Below are 24235 nucleotides of genomic sequence, written 5' to 3' on the forward strand. Positions count from 1 at the left end.
TTTTAGTTTTGAATTATGAAATTTAATTCGCAGCAAAGCAAAATGATTGATTTGACTGAGTTCTAAAGAGGCCAGATTTTTCGCATTCTGCTCATTTGTGCATTTGTAATCTCATTTGCAAAACTGTTGGGAGTATCCACTGGTACTCGGTTCAAAGATGTAACAACGTACAATAATTATCGCAAAACTTCATCTGCGAGTCACATTTGCGTGAAAAAAGAATATTACTAGAAAAGACAGAAAACTATTAAAGAAGATTGTTGCGTTAAAGAAAATAACTAGTGCAGTAAAGGTGACTGCTGAGTTTAATATTGTTACGAATTTTGTACATAGATGATAGAGAATTTTAGTACAATCATTTGTGAAATTGTTGTATTTTGCTGCGTAATATAACATGAAAATCTGAAGAGACGATCCAAGCCGGGAAGTAAGAATACAGGGGTAAGTGCATTTAACATTGAGTAAATGGGTGTCTCGGTAATTTGGCGAGATATCGCCAAGCTGAGAATTGTTTTGTCGACTTATTTTATCGCCAAAAGTTTCCAAACTTGGCAACTATTTGACGACACTTGGGTCCAAGCCTGTATCACCGTAACAAGCATTGTAATTGAATAAATGTAATTGATCACTATGTTAGCTGTAACCGTAATTCTATCCTCATATTACTTTCCAGTAATTTTGAGAAGTACTAGAAATATCTCGGCGGCTTATTGAAAACTATACAAGGCTGGCAAGAGTTCATCTGCCCTCAGTTGTAGTTGTTGCTGCTGCGGGTTGTTATTTCAGCGTGAACCGAGATATCTCCGGCATAGCTTTGTCTTTAGATGCCCCCTGCATTGCGTTGCGTTTAACGCACTTAGTAGTTTGAAGCTGAACTACTGATTGTACTGCGTGATACTGTGAACACCTCCACAAGCATTTCTGTGGAAAATTGCAGGACTTTGCGATGTTTCATTTGATAAAAATAAATTTTATTAACCTATCATCGGAGCTGTGTGCATTTAATCTATTACGAACCGATACGCACGCAACGATACGCATTTAGAGAACCGAGGTTCGACACATTCAGTATGAAAAGAGCTGAATAAGCAGATCTGCTATCTCAAAACATCTTATATTACAAACAAAGGCAAAATGGAGGCTAGGGGATCTAGGAGCATAAAGCGTGGAATGATGATTAATGGACTGACGAGTCAGTCTTTAGCTATTTCCAATATCAGGACACGTTTAGGTAGAGAACACCAGCAGAAAATTACAATCCAGGCTATTTAGTTTCAACAATAAAAACATAGTGTGCATTCAATTACGCTTTGGCAGTCATATCATGTTTTGTAACAAGGCCAACCATCAACCCTAGAAAGAAGGAGGAATAGCAGCAACTTTGTAACATTTTTAAACGACCGTGTCCATTCATTGGCTTAGAACTGTTTAATAATGTTCCCTTTTAACCAAAATCAAATTGTTCAGCCATGGTTTAAAATGCATGAAAATGAAGTTGCACATCTTCTCTGGTTTCGCAACTTAAAATTACTGAAACCACTATGGTCTATTCCCAAAAATAGAGAAAGATTCCATTTCCTTTATTAGTTACTTTATTTTCTTCTACCAAAATACGCTAATAAAGTGAAATGATGATTGAAGTGAAGTAAAATTTACAAATGTTTTCTGTTTATTGTTCATTTTTACTATCAAAAACTACACTTATTTTGGTTAATGCTAATTTTTTTTAATAAACATTACATTCATGTTTTAAAAATGCAAAGGCTTTCTTTTACAATTAAGGTAGAGATTTCAATAGTTTTCACATTGTTATTAGCTGTTTGATAAACCTATGCATGGAATTAATATTAAAATTTCAAGTTGAACTTTTAAAAAGTATTTAAGCAAAAAACTAGTTAAAATTTCTTATTATTTTTGCTAGGCATTAACGAAAATTTGTTTATTAAATCTGATAACAGAAGCATCTGAAATTCCATGCATAATTTTGTGAGGAGGAATTTCAAGGAATACACAAAAAACTTTTGCAAGAAACGTACCGATATTTAAAAAATAGGAAAATTTAAAGAAATGAAACTTTTAATATAATTTAAACAAACTGTTTAGTAATTATTTTTTTAAATCAAGTTCATAATTATTTGGTAAACATAATGCAATCACAATTTTCACTGTAATTTGAAAATGTTAATAAATAAATAAATAAATAAATGACGTATCGGAAAGCTTTCACATTTTAAAGGTCGCCCAAAGGGTTTGTTACGGTTTTTTAAGCTTTCGTTAAGCTCGCAGTCTGCCAAACTGCTATTATACTCACTCCTACTAACCTACTTTTTTTTTTTTACTCTTTAGCTTTATTATTAAGCATCCCTTTCTTCGTACTTACGCCATATACAATTCAACAGCAAAAGTTTAAAAGCAGTGTTGTTGGCCTACATATTTCTATTTTCAGTCTTTCAGTTCATCATATGAATGTTTAGTTTTTTTTTTTTTTTTTTTTTTTTCTAAGATGGCTTTACAAAACTTTTCTTTGCATTTGTATTATTAACGTTTTGTGTGTTTACTTTATTTATTAAATATCACGTTCTTGGCGTCTAGGCCACATAACCGCAAAATCACAAAATATTTGAAAACAGCATATCTTTAGAATTTCCGACAGACAGTCTCGCGCGTTGGAGATAAAAATGTTTTCGGTCTTCCAGGTGTACATGTTCGAGTGAAGAACTACGTGACTCAAAATTCGATAACTCTAGGTACCGTCTTTTTTTCACAGTAACAGAAACATTCATATAGTTTTGCAGATTCTTCATTATTTGAATATCAGAAATAATATTTCAATATATATTGAAATATTATTTCTTTAAAAATAATGAGGGGCGATAATATTTGGTTGCAACAGTTTGAAAAGTGATACGTCGTTTACAGTGATTCAACGCAAAATGCCGTTTCGAGACGCAAAATGCCGTCTCTTTTGGGCTTAAAACAAAAGGTATGGGTAAGTTGAAAAGTACTGTACCTGCTTATATTATAAGTAACAACATGTCATTGTAGGTAGTATTCGTTATATAATTTCTAATAACCATTTGATTTTATTTCATTTTTCTTCTGAGAAGAAAAATGTCTGGTTTAACAATTTAAATATTTTTATATAGACGAAGCAGATATGTGGTACCTCGTGAAAATTAGAGATTCCCTATTGTTTATTTATTTTATGAACGTTGTTTATTTATTTTGTGAAAATTCTTATAAAGATGCCACGCGTTCATTATATATGCATATTATATATGCCATTTAAAGAAAGATAGATTAGAATTTATATGGTGTTAAATTCACCAATATCTCGAAATTTCTTGATTTCTAAACATATTTAGTTACAAATACTAGTAAAGTAAATAGATTCTGAAAATAGCAGACGATAATATAAGGCAGTTGTTATAATACCCCTAGGGGGACTGTAAATTTCATTGGCTTGATTTCGAATCAAAAGATTGGAGTCGTATATTTTTCGACTGAACCTTAAGGAAAAAAGAAAGAGAATTCAAAAGTGAGGGTGGGAGGAATTTTTGAAAATGCAGTTTACATTTCAGGCATCTAGCCACGGACCAAGAATTCCGAACATCCAATGCTAGCCTCGCACATAAATAACTGATTCGGGAGTCACGTAGAGAGTAAATAATGATGACACGTGCGAAATCAGATAACAGTTGTCATTCCAGCAAAGAGAAATTGTGCTATTCCGAGAAAAACTGCGGGTCCACGTGTTTTTTACCTTTGTGCTATTGTTATACCGCTGTTTCAATCTAATATTGTCTATATTTTAGTGCATTCTTTTGTAAAGCCAGTATGATGGAATATGTCAAGAGAGGCGACTGCCTTCTATTTTTATTTATTGAAATGTATTTGTTTGTTGATTTTTCGATCACATAGCTCATAACCAATATGAACGTTTGAAAATATATCAAAATAAAATCATTTGATGCGATAACAAAATGTAAGACATAACTTAAACAGAATTTTCAATACCACTTAGCTGGCTTTACCAGCAGTTCGATTACTTACAACAGAGGAATCAGTTATCAGGAGATTTGCTACTTACAGTAAAAGAATAAAGAATTATAATGACAGAAAAATGCTTCGTTTTGACATTCTGACGAAGGTTCCTCTTAATGCTTAAATGTATGCGTCTTACTACTTTATTATGGTTCTATGTTACAAGTGCAGTCTCTCCAGTCAATTGGGCTGACTTAATTTTCTTTATCAAATGAAAGTTGATTGGAAGGAGATGAGGGAACATAATGAGTTACAAGTAATTAGTTAATTTAAAGGCTAAAAAAAGAATTTTTTAAAAAATACCTTGCATAGAAAAAACTACAAAGTATGAAATAGATAATGCATTTTCCAGTATACTATTTGTTGTTAGGCATGACCAAACTATGCCTCGTAAGACACTATGGGTATTAAATGCTACTCACGTTGTAAATAACAATGTTATAAGGTATTTTCTCCCCCCTTCCAGCATGCCTTCGAGGTGTAACGGTAGCACAATCGGAGCGTATTCGAGAGGTTTACGTTTGAGTCCCGGCGCAAGCATTGCATATTTTTCACCTTTCTAGCTTTTTTTTTTTTTTTTTTCAAAAAAAAAAAAAAATGTCTCTACAGTGGTGCCGGAACTAAAAGATGGTGTAACGATAATTCGTCACCACCAGAATTTGGCGAATGAGTCTCCTCATCCCCAATTATCTTTAATAGAGTGAGTATATAAGGTATTTTCTTCCTTCTTTCTGCAGGTCTCCGTGGTGTAATTGGAAGCATACTCCATGCGTATTCTAGAGGTTTAGGGCTCGAGTCTCGGAGACGGCATTCATATTTTTCACGTCTACTGCTTGAAAATAACCTAATGACTCTACAATAGCTTTGTTGTATATAGTCTATCATTTGTCAATGTTTATGATTTTAATGATTCGTGAATTTTTTTTTGAAAACACACACACACACACATATATATATATATATATATATATATATATAGGATACCGGATTATATGTAAGTAAAGGGGCTTTAACTGCATATAGCAAATAAAAATAATATTAACAAATTATCATCAGGCCTATTGATCTAGGTTTCTAAGACTCATATCCATTTACAACAAGCTTCAGTTCCTGATTTCTGTCGAAAGACAGAAATAGTCTTCCTATGAAATAATCTGTTCGTCTTAATAGTTTTCCTATGAAATAATCTGTTCTCGTAGGCCAGTAACCCCGAACATGAATAACAAAACTGCTTTGACTTAAAGAAACATCCAAGTCTCTAAATTTTATTCCAATAGAAATACCTTATTAAAAAGTTAACGGCCATTTCGAGATATCTTGATAAAAAAACAAAATAGAGAAACAAAAACAACAACAAAGAAAAAAACATTAAATTTAAGATTATGCATTTGTCTGAAGCTATAACGTTACTCAATACACCACCACAGCTTCAGATATTAGGGGGGTGTTGTCTGTAGCTACATGTAAGTAGCGTAATCACAAAGAAACATATTGAGTGAGCCGAAATTCATAGATTCACTTAAAACCGTCCAAATATCATCGATCAAAAGTCTGACTTTTTGAAACATATCAGAACCGAACAATAGTTGAAAACTCCAGATTTTTTTTTTATTTTTTTTTTTTTATAAAGCATTACAATTATGCCAAGGCTGAGGTTTGTGAGGCACTTGATAGGGAAAAAGAGAAAGGAAGCGAAAAATTAAAAATAAAATAAAATAAACCCTATTATTATAGTAGAAGTGATAAAAATGTGTTTTAGATTTAAGACCTATCTCCTTTAAAGTGGGGAAACCTCAGATATATGCTGCTTCAAATGTAAGGCTCTGAAAATCATTGCGTTTATAAGAATACTAAATAAATACGTATGTGTACAAATTAAGGTACAAGATTGTGGTTCTGATTTATATAAACCCAGGCAATCGTATACATCTTTACTTTATGTACTAAATTCTGTAATTTTCTATTTTGTTTGTTGCTTTTTCCGTTAGAAATGCCTTTAACGAAGTCTCTACAAAATTTTTAGACATTTTTTTAAGAGACGTTATGCTACCAAGAAATTACTCCTTACTGCTTTAGCATGTGTCATACTGGTCTCAGAAGAGAGAATAAACACCAAAACTCCACCCATGATTAATGACCTTGTGGTAGCCGGTGACAATGCTTTTGATGAACCTTCAGTTTCATTTAATTTTAACAATTTGCCTAAATCTATTGCACTGATCCACGCCAATAGTCTTGTGAGCTGACCGTTGTAACAATAACTCAATAATAAATACCGCTAAGATGCCACTCTTTCCACAGGCATTATACTACTTCTGTTAACTAAATTTATCTGAATTCACTGTAGTACCCCATGTTGAAAAATGTATGGATTACCGTTCAATGATTATCAACCTATGTTTCACGCATTAACAGTCACTGATAAACATTATTTTCATTTTAATTTAAAATTCTACTCGATTTGCTGCACATATCCAAACTGGTGACCAATTACGTCTGGTATAGGGCGATCATCAGCTGTATTGGCACGAGCACTGGCGTTTACGTTTTTCTATCGAACCAATTTTTTTTCAGCGACGCCGGGGAGCAGCCGATTTACTGGGGTAGTTAGTTTTTCATCGAACTACTTTTTTTCCACCGACGCCGGAGCAGCCGATTTACTCGGATAGTTAGCATATCGGCCAAGTGAAACTGACGGAACTAAGTTTGCTTTCCCTGTATTGCAGGCACCCTAAGCTTGTGCTTGATGAAGGGGCAAGTCTGTGCTTGAGTCCTTTTCAAAAGTCCGGGGGCAGCACGAAGAGTGCTGGATAAGTGAATAGTTTAGGGATGGAAGAAAGAATAGAAGAGTATTTATATATATATCTATATATCTATATATATATATATACGTAGTGCCAATGTTGAGTACCAGATGGCGTATAGATTGCTCATCGTATAATTCTTTTACTGTTTTATTTTTCGTTTTGTGAGTTAGTTTTATTATTAAAATCATGTTTCGTTTTCGCTCTATCGAAAGCACCTTTACTTTTTGCAAAATCGCCTTTCATTGCTTCGTACACTTTGAGTTTTTCTTTAAATTCGATTAAGTTTTTACATCCGTACAGTATAATTTTGTTTTCCAGCCTATCATTTATTCTATTTACAAGATAATGTACTCATGTAAATAAGCAGAATTTATTTCAAAAGAAAATTCGTCAATTAAGGCTTTTCTTAATTTTGACCATGAATCGAGTTCCGGTTCTGTTCGAACAAATAATGCTGCATTCCCCCCCAAGCGATTGTTTGGCGAAGCTACATTTTTGTAAACCCGATAAATTAAACAATGTAGAAGTATTCTCAAAATGTTCTACTCAAGGAACAACATTTTCATGTGATTCTGCATTAAACTTTGTAATAGCATTTTTGATATTAGAATAATTAATGTTAACACTCTGAATTATAGGATTTCCAGTAGTACATTTTTACAAGTATAATTCTGTACACACTGTATAGAAAAATCAAGGTTAATTTTCTTATCAAAATATCGCACTGCATTGAAAAATCGCTCTCACTTCTTTTATTTATTAATGCTTCTGTTTCCGATTCATCGGAGCTAGATGTTTCAGCGCCATTTACATTTTCAGCTAAATTTTCAATATCACATAATAAAGGTAAAATTCTTTTCGCTATTTTTGATTTATTGCCGTAAAATGAAATACTTAGAATATTAGAAATTGTAACTAGCTCATTAAATGAAAAGTTTTCTTCGACATCTTTTAATTTCTTTTGAAATTCGTCACTATCTGAAGCAAAATAAAAACCAGAAAAGTTTCTAATTCTTTTTATGTTAGATCTGTCACCGTCTGTATTGAAAATAAATTAGTGTAAAGTTCTAATTTTATCTGCTTTACAGTTCTTCAGTGCAAAGTTGATTTGTTTTATTTCACTTAGAATCATTGTCAAATATGAAAACAAAATCTACATACCTTCGAAGTTTTTTCAACATGTAATCTTACGTAGAATTTTACTAATTGCTTGAAGCGTTCTATATTAATCCCAACTTCTGATATAATATGTGGTAATACCTTCTTGAAAAAGACATCTAAGAATCTACTTGAAAGGACAGCCCGTTTAATTACATTTAAAGTATTTATATTTTTAACAAATATGTTAGTCATAAACTGAATTAACTTATTCAATACATTTTTATTTACGTCTTTATCGTCGTCACTCTTTTACTGCATGTCAACTCACAAATTCCCCTAATGCAAGATTTGAAACAAAAGTTCGTAATAACCAAAATTAACAAAGCCAATAATAATTTTAGCATAATATGAAAATTTTTTATGTCTCATTAATTAATACTGAACTGAATAATGCCATTACTTACAAACTCACCAATATACAAGAAAATGTTATTGCAAAAAAGCTAAAAGCATTTCATAAGAAACTGCAAATTTCACAACCATGTAACTACAATAGATTAGCTAATCTATATACTCTCCCAAAATTTCATAAATCACCACTCAAATTTAAATTTATTGCTAATGGTACAAATAATTATAAAAAGAATATAGATTACATATTTGCAATTAAACTTAAAAAAACTGTAATTTAATCCAACAACTCGTTAACAAACAACACAACTATAGTTGGATTATTTATAATAATGCACCAGTTCTCAGCAGATTTAAAAGTTTGGAAATCAAGAACATTAACTGCTATGACTTTGAAAACCTTTATACTTCTCTACCATTAGAAGAAATTTTTACTAGTTTAATGCAACTCCCACAACTTTTTCTTGACATACTTGACATCCTTTGTATTGAAAAATGGAAATCTTATCTGAATTGTGCATTATTTAATAACTACGTTAAATTCAATAATAAGATCTTTCAGCAAGTGAGAGGAACTCCTATGGGCGCAAACAGTTCTACACAAATATGTAACCTATTTCTTTTTACTTATGAATATAAATTCCAACTAAGTTTAAATAAGAATGAATTAAAGCTATTTGCACTTACATTTAGATACATAGATGATATTATAACTTTCAATAATAATTCTGCTTTTGAGCAATTCAAAATTTACCCAAATAGTTTAACACTTAATAAAACGAATACGAATCAAGATACTATTGAATACCTAGACCTGCTAACTTTTAAACACAGCAAAATTAAATTATATGATAAAAGAAGGAATTTCCATTTTGATACTATTATGCTAATTAATTGGAACTCTAATATCTCTAGAAAAGTAAAAGAAAACACGTTTCATAGCCAAATAATCAGAATAAAAAATATATGTACTGAAATAGAAGATTTAAAGGAAGAAATAATAAAGCTAATTAATGTTCAAGTTGATAACCAAGTACCACCAAAATTATTAATTTATATATTAAAAAGGCAGACCTTAACTTTATAATTTTTTGGCTCTCTTGGATATGATAACATTACCTTAAACCTTAGCTGGAGGGTAATGAAGGATATAAAAGAGTAGAGAAATTATCTTGTAAATTTTTATTGTAAATAAATTTGTAAATATGTATATTTAATCAATACTGGATTCTTTCCTTTTACTAATAAAGGGCCAACTCTTTTCAAAAGTCTCAATTATAGCCCGAATTGAGTGAAGATTTAAATCTTCTTCTAATTTTCCATACTTTAGCCAGTATTTAGTAAAGTTTTGATATACGAGTTGGAATCAAGATTATTAAAACTTTCAATATTTTTTTTTAATTTAGCTTTTAATAAACATTTTTTAAGGAATTTTTGGAACATTTCTGGGAAATTTCTGAGAATTTTCTTTTTTTTGCTTACTTTTTCTTTCTTTAAATTAAAAAAAAAATTTTTTTAAGGATTTCTTTTCTAAATTAAAATTTTTACTTGAAAAAATTTGGGGATTTTTTAAGACATTTTAAGACTTTTTTAATTTAAATTAAAATTTAAAATTTTATTTAATTTTTTTATAAATTTTAATTAGTTTTTTAAATTAATTTTTTTAAATTTTAAAACATTTCAGTTTTACTTAATTACTTTATAATTATTACTTATTAATTTGCAATTTTCACATAAAAATAATTTTTTCATTTAACGTTATTATTTGCAGTATTTACACAATTTTGCAACAGAACACACATTTAGCATTACAAAGAAGTTTACATTAATTCACAATAACCACTTGATTGGCTCAGCTACTAAACTCCCTACTATAAATAGTTGGTCAGTTAAAACTTAAAGTTGAATTACTTACTTTTAGGATATTCTTTGATTTTTTCTAGATTTATATTAAAGATAGTAGCTCGGCACTCAATTTTACTTACATTAGCGCCATGTATATAATTTGCAGAACACACTTACATGACTTAGAAAATACTTTTGCAGACCCCAAAGCTTATATGGTAGGTAAGTTAGAATTAAAACTTACTATTTACTTGCTTTTAAGTATTTTTTTAAATATTTTTAAGTAGTATTTAAGTATTTTCTAAATGTGTAATTATTTTTAGTATATATTTGTTTTTTTATAAATTATGAATTAGTTCTTTTTAGTTTCTTATTGGTTTATATTAATTTGTCTAGTTCCTTTTTAGTTTCTTTTTAATTAATATGCATATTCGTGTCGGGGAGGTTTACTGTAGACAAGGGTTTCTAAAATGCATTGGTTTCTAAATTAATTTTTCTGGAAAATTTAATTTAAAAAGTTTAATTTAATACTAAACTTTATTTATTTCACAAAATACTTTATTATTGGTATTTTCCTTTAGACCTTTAATTTTTAATTGCTAATTACTCAAGGTACCACTTCGTTGGTATTTATTTTTGGACATTCTTCACTACTTTTGGTTTTGACTTTTACCCTTGCTTGCATGAATGACGAAACACGAATTGAATGATTGAAGAGTTAGGTTTGGAGGCAACTTCCCTTTGATAAGTCTGTCTCCTGCCTGCTCAACAGTCATTTACTTATGCATTAAAAAAAAAAAAAAAAAAAAAAAAAAAAAAAAATTAGATGAATTTTAATTTGCTAAATTAATTTATTTTCATGTTTTGATTTTGCACTTGATTTACTTATGCTATCTGAATTTAAATGATATTGTAAATTAGTTTGAAAATTAATTCTTTTATATGTTTGCACATTATTTTAACTTTAAATTTGCTTTTTTACGTATATACATTTGTTTTAATTTTAATTTATATATAATATATATATATCAAATGTTGTATGATCTTAAATTCATTTAGTGCGAAATCGAGTTATTCTACTACTTGCGCAATTGCTGCAAAGTAAGTTAATAATAATTTATTTACTAAAGAAATATTGATTATATTATCTCCTAAGATTAATTTTAGTAGAATTGTCTTAAAAGAGTGAATCCATAGTTAGTAAGTTTTAATTCAAGTCCCCGTTAAACATTTTTAACAATTTACATTCAAGTTACTTTAAAACAATTTTAGAAATTGAACTTACTAACTATGGGTTCACTCTTTTAAGTAATATAATAATAATTTATTTACTAAAGAAATCTTTAAAAGAATAAAGTAAAGTTAATTTTAAATAATTCTCTTGCACCATTGCTTCAAGAAATGAAATTTGAATTTAACAAACATTCTCTATTCGTAAAAAGCAAATTTAAATTTAAATGAAATTTAATGCAAACAAATAAATAATTAATTATTGTTGCGAACTAATCTACAATATCATTTAAATTCTGAGAGCATATGTAAATCAGGTGCAAGTATCAATTTTTTAGGATTAAATAATTTTTGGAATTTTATATTTATTCATGGATTTTGATACTTGCACTTGATTTACATATGCTCTCAGAATTTAAATATTTTAGATTAGTTTGCAACAATAATTAATCATTTATTTGTTTGCTTTAAATTTCATTTCAATTAACTTTAAATTTGCTTTTAATTTGCTTTTTAGGAATAGAGAATGTTTGTTAAATATATATATATATATATATAGTCACACCACACCCATATTAAATAAAAAGAATTCAAATAATAACAAAGAAGAAGAAAGGAAACGTTAACTGAAATACATTTAACGCAAGTACTAAACATACAGGGGCTGTGTTAGCGATACTTCTTGCAAATGAAAGTTCCCGGGTTCGTATCCCAGAGAAAGTATGGATGTCTGTAAGGTACAGTGTCTGAACGGCATGGGGGCAATCTAAATATGCAGCGATACGAAAGTCCTCTCGAGAAGTTGGTGGTAGAGGAAGAGGGAAGCCCTCGGGGCCGTCTTCTCACTGTGCTCTTCTTCAAAACTGGGGGCGGAACTAATCAAAGTCGTAGTGTCACCTATATGGTGCCCAAGGCTCTTGCCAGCGACAGATGCAATTTTGCCTCCTTGCCAGAATGAATATCGTGGGCATGCTCATAGCAGACAAGCGAGATTAGTCACAAAAACAACAGCTATACTTTGATCATTAAGAGATCATTAACCCATAGGTCACCGGTGACCAGCAGCTGTAATGGATACCAACATTTTTCGGTCTAATTTTAATTTATAAATTTTTCAAAATTTATGGCACTATAGCACATCGATGGCCTAAAAGGTGTGTCATAAATGCTCCTAAAACGGTAAGGTATTGGTCCTTCTTGACGCAAAACGATATGCTTCATTTTAATTTTAATTTTAAAATGCTATCTGGACTTAAAGCACTGTCGCACGTTGGTTATTATATATCGAGAAAAGTGACTGTCAACCTGTAAGGTAATCAAGGACAAGTAGCTTTAATGGGGAGAGGTGAAATCAGTGTCATTTGATTTTAATTATCTGTCTAAAGTATAGAGATTTATTAAATCATGTAATTTATAATATAATCAGTTGAAAATTTTATTAATATCTGCAGTATTATTTTATGAATAACGGTTTTGTTTCTAACGACATTTATTACGCACCTTCTACAGGATATTTTTTCTTTCTTAATTTTATTTATATAATTTGTTTAAAAAATGCGTAAAGATGTCACTGTCAAACACATATAGTATACGTAATTTTTTGGATAAACTCTCACTTTTAATATAATGTAGGTAGTCTTCTAACGCCATAATAATTTAGAGCCCAAATATTTGTCTTGTAATAGCGCAGCATTGAATGAGGAAATAATCTTTACGAAAAGTATTTAAACAATTGAATGCGGTAGCAAAGAACCATTGATATTAACAGCTGATGACAGGTAGATGCTGTGTATTATTATCTAAGTTAATTGCAGCTATAAGCCTACCAGGAAAGCAAAAATCTGTCGTAAATTACTGGATGATACAGCACTTTGAAATATCAATCAAGATTTTACATTTTCCCTATGATACTGTTATTGTATTGCCAATAACAGCACCACGTAAACATACTGCGAAGGAAATTAGGCTCTTGAATTTGACTAAACCCTTTCTTATGTATTTCCTTTTTCATTATTTAGCTAAGAAAATCATTTCCTTATTTGCCTTTTTTATAAGTTTCCTTATAGCACCTATTATTATTCCTTCATTTAGAAACGACAGAAGTACTGAAAGCTGAACTTAAAACTAAATTTCGTTGAAAATTATATTCTCAAAAGTTTAATTTCTGAACCGAACCTCTTAACATTTATGATCCAGATGTCTCAGAGCTGTGCACGATTGTATGGCACCTTGAACCAATTAATCGTGTATTTTGCTTAGAAACATAAAATTTCCTCATATGTGAAGCTACTAAGCCTTCACATTATCCCTAAATTTTAGAACTGACGAAAACCGGTAAATTTTTAGTTCAAAAATTTGAAATGAAAATTATTTGCCAAAATAATGCAATTATAGGTAAAAAAACCATCACCCAATCCTCAAAAACTCGATTATAAAATAAGGTACATATAAAAACTAATAACAGTATTAGAAGAAGAATTATCTCCTTAAGAAGACAAAGGATATTAAGATCTTAAGAAAATATTGTCACTCAAAGACAAATGTAAGCTGAGCATTGATAAAACATCACCTAGAATAACAGAATAGTGTTAATAAGGTTGTTTAAAACATGCTAGGAAATATGCTGTAGAACCCTCGTTTCGTTAATTTTAATATGTTTTGGGTTGCGTAGTATTCGTAATGGATTGAATGAATACAGAACGGATGATAGTTTGATAAAATTTACTTTACCGAAAGGAACACTTTACAGTTCTGGAACTTTACACAAAGATACACGTACTTTTCTGTATGACAGAGCACAATCAATAGTTACCACTTTAGACTATTAAAAATGATAAACACAACACAATGGAAGAGGCATCCAAAGAGCGAAGCTCGCACAATGTCTCAAAACTCTGAATTCAAGTATGAACTAAAAACTGATAGCTGATACTCTCCCTGGTATAATATAGTTTTTTCCCGGCTGCGGAGAAATCTTTAGTACCTTGTATTTCTCGAAATTACTGAAAGGCATATATGATTAAAGTTACATATAACGGCCCTAAACCGTTACAGTTACACATAGGGATCAATTACAGTTATACAGAGACCAGACCCAAGTGTCGCCACATTTGGCTACTTTGGGTGATTTATGGCCAAATTTGGCGACAAAAATTAGTTGCCAAAACCATCGCCAGGTTGGCGATATCTCGCCAATTTAGCGAGATAGCTATTTACCTCAGTGTTAAATAGACTTGTCCCTCTAACCTTATTTTTCTGGCAGAACTTCCTTTTTCAAGTATTTCATGTTACATTTATATAAAAGGTGCAAACTAATTAGTCACTAAAACTATTTACAGTATACAAAATTTGCAAAAATATAGTACAAGGTAATTTTTCAATAAATCACTCATTTATTATGGAACACTTGGCCTAAGACAAAATGAATGTTTTCAGCCTTCCCCCCAAAATCGAGTCAATTATCGTCTTTAATTATCGTCTTTAATTTCCATTAGTGTTATATTCATCTATCGGTGATTTGTTTATATTTAAGACAGAATATCTTGAAGAGTAAGCATCTGATATTCGGAATCAAAAGAACATTCAGAATTCAACAAAGTTTCTGTTTTTAGAAAAATCAGAAGCGTGGAAGTCTCATAGAAGATTATTAGAAGCAGTGAACAAAAATAAATGAGTAAAAGAATAATAAATAAAATAGTCAAAGGTGAATAAAATATAAGGAGACAAATAAAAATATTGCTTCAGAGTCAAGAGAAATAAAAATAATAAGTCAGATTAATGGTAGGGTACGAACTGCGCCAAATTTGATCGAAGATCCTCGTCCCCCTCTTTTCTAATCTACGAATTGCACGATGTTTCCTGTCCTCTATTTCTTTCCCAAGAAGTTTTGGTGCTACAAAAAGTCATTTATCGCCATTAATGGGACATTCTATTGACACTTTTTTTCCACTTTTTTCCACTAATTTATAGCAGCAAAAAAGTGAAAGATAAAACAAGCGGAAATCATAGTTTAAATTTATGTTCGAATATTGCAAAGAAACGTTTATTGTTTTTTTATTTTATTTTATTTTTAAAAGATCGTTTTGAGGGAACAGTATACAATGCATCAATAAAACAGTTTGAATACAATGCATCAATAAAACAGTTTGAATACAATGCATCAATAAAAACTGTGTGGTATGGAAGAATCTAGTATTTTTCAAAAATTATTCTTCATGAAATGTCGTGTTATTTATTTATTTACAACCTTATTATTGCAATTAAAATTCGACATTTTCAGTAAATTTTTAAACAAATCTCACTCTTTCAAAATATGACAAATGATGAAGGAATTATGCTAAGTAATTTCCTAAAGCATGTCTTTCAGAAAAAATGAGATGATAAATTTTCGCCGCTCCTAAACATACAATGGGTTAAAATTTTGAAATAAATGCAACAGAAATGTAAATGAATTCATATTATATAATATATCACAAAATTATATATAATATATCACAAAATGATGAGAAAATATGTTATTATCTTCGTATAAAATATCCTACGCAAACGTGCTTTTTATAAAATATTTAAATGTTTTGGTATAGTGCTAAAAACGTTTTCTTTAAAATTTTTTTTTCTCTTTAGTAAAAGTCTTTTACTAAGATAATTTCGACTTTTGTAAATGTGCTTTTCATGAAACTTACATCTTTGACTAAACAATCAATTAAATGTTTAGAAAAGTATGCTTATAAATTATCAATTCGACAATTTACTCCTTTTAACGAGGTCTGTAATAAAAACAGTTTGATATTTTTACATAAAAAGGCACTTTAAATCTTATTTAAAAAAAAAAAAAAAAAAAAAAAAAAAAAAAAAAAAAAAACGAAATTAATTTATAGAATTTTTTTTAAATGTATAAAAAAGTTCACAAGAAAATATGTCGTAAAATTTTCATATAATAAAAATAAAGAAATAATGTAGTACTATATTCTTACAGCTTTGCTTGCGTTAGGATCATTTATCATTATCACGTGACTTAAGACTGCTTGCATCACAGTTAAAATTACACTTAGAAGGTCCTATGAATACATCAAACTTACAAACAACATTTAAAGAACTTAAATTAATAATTTTAATTAAAAATAACAGCTGTTATTAACTTATTTCCAGAAGTTCTGAATCGTAATCGCTCTTGAAAACTTTTCTCAGAAATATGAATCATTTTTTTAAAAACATGCGAATTTCTCACCTGTGAAATTTGTAAACAAAGAATTCTGGAGACTTAACATTTTCCTTGAAGCAAGCACAACCCATGTTATACCAAGCCGTAATTTCAATTCAGTTCATATTACTAACAGAAATTCTCAATGGTTATCAGCAAACTCGCAGACGATAATAAAAACATAACCGCATGTCACGTTACTAGAAGTTAAGGTAAAACCAAGTGGGAAATTTTTTAAAAAAATCGTGGCCGTTACTGCAACAGGTGCTACTTTTGCATGACTTGTGCAATGTCCGTTACTATGGAAACCACGCATGCGTAATTATATCCTCCGCTAATTTTCGTGTTCTTTTCCGCTCTGTCGAACGCCTGATCGTTCGTCGGAAGAGACTGACCAAACAGATCTATATCAGAAGCACTCTAACACGAGCTTCATTGCTTCTTGTGGAGGGAAATGACATCAGGACAAATGCTAAAAATACGCTTCAAACGATTATTTGATGTTACAGATAATTAGGGAATTGAAAATCAAAATAACTTTTCCCAGCCGTCTTGTTTCACTATTATTTCTGTCTTTCATTCAACTTCCTCAAGTCAGTAGCTGTGCTCGTTGGACCCTATCTTTCAATGCTAAACTTCTAAAAATTATTTTTGACATTAATTCATGGTAAAAGCTTGATTGTTTGCATAAATGCGTTAAGTTTCACAATGTAAAGAATACGCAAAATTTTGATAGCTCCCCTTATATATGTAAGTCTTTCTTTTTAATTAAATAAAATATTATATCACAGTGCGTTTTGGATTTTCATTAACTATATTATTTTCTTTTTTTCCCCAAAATAATAAACAAACATATAAACAGCAGTGTTGCCACTGCTCGCTTTGAAATCTTTTAATTTTTTAATCCAAAATTCTTTGAAGTGTTACAAAGTATGAAATCGATAATAAAACAAATTTCAAATTCAAATTAGGGCTTCCACATGCCCATATTCTATGAAAGATTACGTTATTCAAAATTGGATGGCTCTAGGTATCGTTGTTTTATCACATTGAGAGAAACATACATACATTTACGGAGATTCTTCATTATTTAATTTCTTCAAATACAAGACAGGGCGATGATATATGGTGGCAACAATTCGAAAAGTGATACAGCCTTTTAAAATTTTCAACGCAAAATGCCGAAACGAAATAAATAGTCCTTCGGGGCAAATCGTCCTTTTGGACTAAAAAAACTATACACAGAATTTTTAAAAGCTATCTGCTAGCCTCCTTCATAGAGGATTAACCAATGGAAAAGAGAGGGTCTTTTCATTACATATGGGATATATTTGAAAAGTTTGCCAGTTTCTGTAGGGTAAAAAACGGAGATAAGTGAAGGCAGTGTTTTCGAAGTGATAGAGCTTTGAGAGCTCGACTTGGAAATAAAATTAGTGATTCATTTATTGCCAAACAAATGCCAATTATTTTTCAATCAATCTACAGTGTAGGGAAGGCTGCAAAGAAAACAACAATTATCTCACAACGTGAAAAGTGTAAAATAAATACTAGCTGATAAATAGCCTAAACTTAGCCATGCCATTTTCATTTTAATTTTCCTTGAATTTGCTATTTCTTTTATCTTTTAGTAAATTGCTAAATTTAGAAAGCACATGTGCATTATTGTGGTAATAAATAATTGGAATTTGTAAATAAATACACTCGAATTGTTACTTAAAATGTAAATGAAAAGAATAAAACGAAAGCATTATCGCTGATTCCATTGAAAGATTCCTATTTTATCGAAGGGAACTGGAACCCTTTTACACAACCATCATACATACATTCATGAAATATGCGCATCGGGAAATTAATTCATATATCTGATTTGATTCGGATATTCTGAAACTGAATAGAGATGTAAAATTAAAAAAGGATTTGTTCTGATGTGCAAGATGACGAAACGCACTTTTCTTGAATTGTCGATGGTTGTAGAGAGAGGTTCCAATTCCACATCATAAGTCGGAATATTTCTATGAAATAAGCAATAATTCTCTTGTTTTATACTTTTACATTTTAGTTGACAATTCCAGTGCATTTATTTACAAATTCCAAATAATTATTACCACTGTAGAGTATTTTATGCTTTTTTTTTTTTTTTTTTTAATCGAAGCGGGAGACATGAAAAATGAGCAACGCCGTCCCTCCGACTCGAACCTGGACTTCTTGAATACGCGCCGAGTGTGTTATCGTTACACCACGAAGGCATGCTGGAAGAAGGGAGGAAATCTCCCTTTTAAAAAGGGACTGGGAATTAGGGGACCCAGTCACCAAATTCTGGTGGTGAGAATCATCATCTACCACCTTTTAGTTCTGGCGCCACTGTAGTATGTAGACACTGTAGACACATTAGGTAATTTTGATGCTGAAAAAGTAAAAAATGAGCAATGCCCTTGCCGAGATTTGATCCTGGACCTTTCGAATACACGCCGAGTGTGCTACCGTTACACCACGAAGGAAGAAAATACCTTATAAAATCACTGCTGAAGGAACTAGATTCAATTATTTGATATCCCAGTTTGAACCGAAATATGTTGAAATCATATGGAACATTATTAGACACCAAGCCCAATAAATATTCTATGAAGGAAAACAGATTTTAAAATACTTTCAAAGGATTAAAGGAAATAAGAAAAAGGAATCAAAGGAAAAAGGAAAAGGAAATAAGCGACTTCAGTATGTGGTGACTAGATTAGAACTCGGAGATTATAAGCAGAGTCAATTTTTGTAGAAAATGAAAAGTATAGCCACAGACGATTTTCCTGAAATGTATTGAAATCTTATCGTTGGATAAAATGTCTGATTTTATACAACAACAACCAAAAAAATTTCTTCTCTCAAGAAATTTAGATAAATTGGCCACGATGCCTCACAAAATTTATGAGATAAAATCTGAAAAAGAAATTTCTGATGTTTCGCCAAACATTAATGTTAATGATGTTCTATATACAAGAATAGCTGCCTTAGAAATAAAAATTGATTCAGGGCAAATACATTATCGCTCTAGATCAAAATTTTGAATCATCGAAATACATCTGAAGCTCGCAACCGTTCGAATAAGCGATTTAATACTAAATGTAAATATTTTTTTTTTCTTTCATTTTAAATTTGGCGGTCGACTTGAGAAATATTATTCTTCATGTGCTTCGCGAGAAAAGTCGGGAAAACTCCATATCGTAATAGATTAGAGGCCACCGCTGTCGCTGATATCAACGACAGCCGCCAAGTTTCGTTTATTCGTGAAGGACGAAAATATAGGATTGCAGTTCTTAGTAGATTCAGGTGCTGATGTTAGTCTCATTCCTGCGACGCATCATACAGGAGATGATTTTGAACTATACGCAGAGACTTAGCTAAAGATGGTAAAGCTATTATTAGAGCTTATTTATAAATACATTTAAACTTTTAAGTTGGCATTCATAATAATCAATTAATTGAAGGAATAACTGTCTGTTCGAAGTAATATATCGACAGTGATTTTTTTTATAATTCTATTAATACTTTAGATAGAAATTTTAAATATGCTAATACGTTACAACAATACCCACATTTAAGAAAACCAAATTTATCAGTATCAACATTTAAGCATGATGTTGAGCATTACATTACAAGAGGACAACTTGTTTATACCATATCTAGACAGCTGGATTCCAGGCGACTATGAATAGCAGGAATTTCAACATATGTTAGAAAAATGATATTATTCCCTCTAAATTACAGTGGGCAAATAATCCTCACATGGTTCCTAAGAAAGATGGTTCTTTCCGACCATGTGGGGATTATCTCTGTTTTGAGATAGTTATCCCATACCTCGATTAGAGGATTTCAACCACAATTTAAAAAATACTTGAACATTTTCTAAAATTGATTGAAATATGCATAAAGCATACATCCAAATTCCTATTAACCTTTAACTGCTGTGAGCAGTCTGAGAGACCGCTGAGGATTTTCATTCCTAAAAACGGAGAATGGTCCCTGTCCTTTCTTCTACCTTCCCAAGCACATCCCACAAGGTCACATATCCAGTTTCACATTTCTAGCTTTATTTAGGGTTTCAGTTATCACGTTTTTTACTCTTTAAGGTGTCTGGGAGACCGCTCACAGCAGATGCGTGCCAGTTTCAGTGACGATAGACATTATTTATCGGATGCTTGTTTTTCGGAAAAGAGAGAAATATGGCTTCAAATTTTACAAGAAAACGTTCCGTATATATCACTCAAAAAGAAATTGAATATCTTGTCAATAATTTTGACGTAGAATACTCTGATTCTGAAGAATCATGTAGTATTCGCAGCGAAAGCAAACGTTTCTGCAGATGAATATCATAATTTTTCTAATGACTGTGAAGAAGAAAATGATAATTTTTATGGAAAAAAGGCATTTCAAATGGATAAAAAAAAACCAAGTCGGGCCATACGAACACCAAAACATAACATAATAGTTCAGCTCCCTGGTTTGAAACATCCTGCAAAAATAGGCTCTAGAGCAGAGCCCTATGTTCATACATATTGTTCCAGTCATGTCCTGATGCTACAAAACTGAAAAAATATTATCCTTTTATTAGCTAATCAATTTATTAAACCGCATCTGAAAGTTGGGCTAATTTCCGCTTTTTTGCCAAGGGAACTGAAGATAACAATTAGAATAATCTTTAGAGAGAAGGAAATTAAGAGAATGGATTTTATCAAATAAAGAAGAAAAATTAGAAGAAAGAAAAACATGTAGTCTGTGCCCACCTTTGTAAGGAGAGAAAAACAGCATACGAAGGCTTGGAATGCAAGGACCCAGTATATCTTCCGTGCTTTCAAAAAATGTGTTTTGACTGTATATCGTCTTATGGTTCATCCTTGTAAACAAAGATATACTAATCTATTATTTATTAGTAATTAAATTCACTGTTGTAGAATTATGATTTAATTGACAGTAATAAAGTCACATATTTTCATGCATGTTTAATAAAATCTTTGTTCTGTAAAAACTTTGTTCCTTAAAACGAAGAAAATTGTCATATTTTTATATGAATTTAACTGCGTAAAATCAAACGATTTATGTTTAAAATATATTGATTTAAATGACTTAGAATTCCATAAATATGCATAAAGTATCTATAACATTCCTTAAAAAGGCATAAAAGTATGTATTTTTACGCGTTTCTTTAAAGCGGTCTGTGAGACCGCTCACAGTAATTACGCCGAAAAAATTGTCACAGCAGTTAAAGGTTAATGAAAATAATAAGCCCAAAACTACCATTATAACCCCTTTCGGTCTGTGTGGATTTAACGTCATGAGTTTCGAGTTTAGGTAACGCAACTTCTACTTTTCAAAGATTTATTAAAGTTATCGTGTTGTTTAGAGGACTAAATTTTTCCCATATTAGGATGATGTTTTGATTGCGTTGAATTCTGAAGATGAATACTGAAAATTAGTTTTTGATAGGTTGCAAAATTATAGATTAAGACTTCATATTTCTAAATCTGTTTTTGGAGTTAATGAATTGGAATTTTTAAGTTTTCTAATTACACTTGAAGGATCAAAACCTCTTCTTGAAAGGATTAAAGTTGTTCTTATTGTTAAATTGCCTGATACTGTTCACCAACTACGAACCTTTCTCAGAATGATTAATTTCTTGCTTCGTTTATTAAAAAACGCTGCTAGTACTCAAGCTATTTTACACAACTACTTAAAAGGTGCAAATAAAAGAGATAATCGGAAAATAACTCGGATGGATGAGACCACTGAGTAGTTTGAAAAAAAAAAAAAATGAAAAGAAGATTTAACAGTAGGTTCGGTTTTACAGCAATGGAAAGTTGGAAACCAATTGGATTGTATTTCAAGAAGCTTAACCTTACACAGCAAATTACAGTATATACGATCGAGAATTTCTCGCAATTTATCTTTCCATTAAATATTTCAAATATTTGTTAGAATGGCAAAAATTGATGCGTATACTGTCTACAAGCCTCTAATCTATGTATTTTACTAAAGGCCCGATAGAGCATTTCCAAGGCAAATTCGTCAATTTTAATATATTTTAGAATTTACAACATATATTAAGTATATTGCAGGAAAGAATAAAGTAAATACGTTGTCCAGAATCGAAGAAATCGCCTTAATTAATTTCGATCAAATTGCTGAAGTACAAGAGCAAGATGATGAATTTCAGACATTGCATAAATCTACAGTTTTGACTTTTTAACAGTTTTTCCTCTCATCTGGAAAAAAAATATGGTAAAAAAACTTTAATACAGATATTAGACCTTATATACCTAAGAGTTATCGTATGCAAATACTTCATCAGTTTCACGGATTATCCCAACTTGGAATTACATCAACAATAAAATTAATCTCTTCAAAATGTAGTTGGTCAAATATCAAGAAAGATATTCAGCATTGGGTGAAATCTTGAACTCCATCTCAAAAATCTATAATATCCCGGCATACGAAATCACTGTTTGGCGAATATCAGAAGCCAACACAAAGATGTCAAGGATTATACATATTGATCTTGCTTGTCCATTACCAATACCAAATGGTAACGCCTACTGTCTGATATGAATAAATAGATACAAAAATTGGGTGGAAGCGATACCGCTCAGAAACATCTTGGCAGAAACTTTATCGAGAGCTTTCTGCAGCAACTAAATAGAAAGGTTTGGGATACCGTTGCGTCTACTTATATTCTCGATTGTATGTATTGCGAGATCTCGATCATATGTTAGCCTTATTCCTGTGACGCATCATACAGGAGATAATTTTAAAATATACGCAGAGACTGGAACAGAAATTCCTTCTTCTGGAATTAAATTTTAAATTTAAATTTAGGACTTAGAAGAGAATTCTAATTTCTGTTTATATTAGCTAAAGAAGATAAAGCTATTATTGGAGCTTATTTCTAAATAAATTTAAACTTTTAGTTGACATTCATTTTTTTATTTATTTTTTTATTTGTCAAATGCCAGTTACATTGGCCGCTAGGCCATTAAACTCCTTACTTGCCAATAGCGCTGAAATCTACAAGAAAAATTTGTCAGTGCTTCACACTCTTCCAAATGTTCCGCCGTCATTGGTCGTCCACTATTACATAAAACACACAACGGCGAATCAGCTAGTCCAATGCGAAATAAATGATGACTCAATAAATAAATGATAATGAAACTACATATGCAAATGCTTTTCGACCTAACGTGTATGTTCCATGTTATGCAAATTGTATTTCTTTCTTTGTACCGAGGAGCGGCGCAGACGCAAATTTGTTAGGTTTTTAAAGCTCGCGTTTAGAGCTTTGAGGTTGCTGTGAATTACTGGAGTTTCAACTAAGCAGAGGTTCTTCTGAGTTTGTGTTGGTAAGCCACCACTGAAGTCTGAGTTTGTGTGGTCTTCGCCGTTCCTCAACTAACTTACTGTTTGAAAGTCAATAAAGAAGTTTCGGTCAACGTTATGACTCTGAGGTTTTTTGGGTTCTATACTGAAGTAATATCAAGTCAATTTACAGTCCACTATTTTTAACAACGGATCGTACAGTGCAAATGATAAAAAATTTAGTGCTCATTAAAAGAAT

General features: G+C 30.9%; 1 protein-coding gene across 1 annotated transcript in view; it reads right to left on the minus strand.

Moving 5' to 3' along the window:
* The window catches only part of LOC118205930 (uncharacterized), a 589509-nt gene extending 572712 nt beyond the window's left edge, over nucleotides 1–16797 (minus strand). The window contains exon 1 of the transcript XR_015039606.1: nucleotides 16666–16797. The gene's annotated coding sequence lies outside the window, so the exon portion shown is untranslated. The remainder of the gene's footprint in view (nucleotides 1–16665) is intronic.
* Between the last annotated feature and the right edge of the window lie 7438 nt (nucleotides 16798–24235).

Source organism: Stegodyphus dumicola, chromosome 2, assembly GCF_044657685.1.
Source record: "Stegodyphus dumicola isolate Sdum_Otavi_A_Nest chromosome 2, ASM4465768v1".
Taxonomy (NCBI): domain Eukaryota; kingdom Metazoa; phylum Arthropoda; class Arachnida; order Araneae; family Eresidae; genus Stegodyphus; species Stegodyphus dumicola.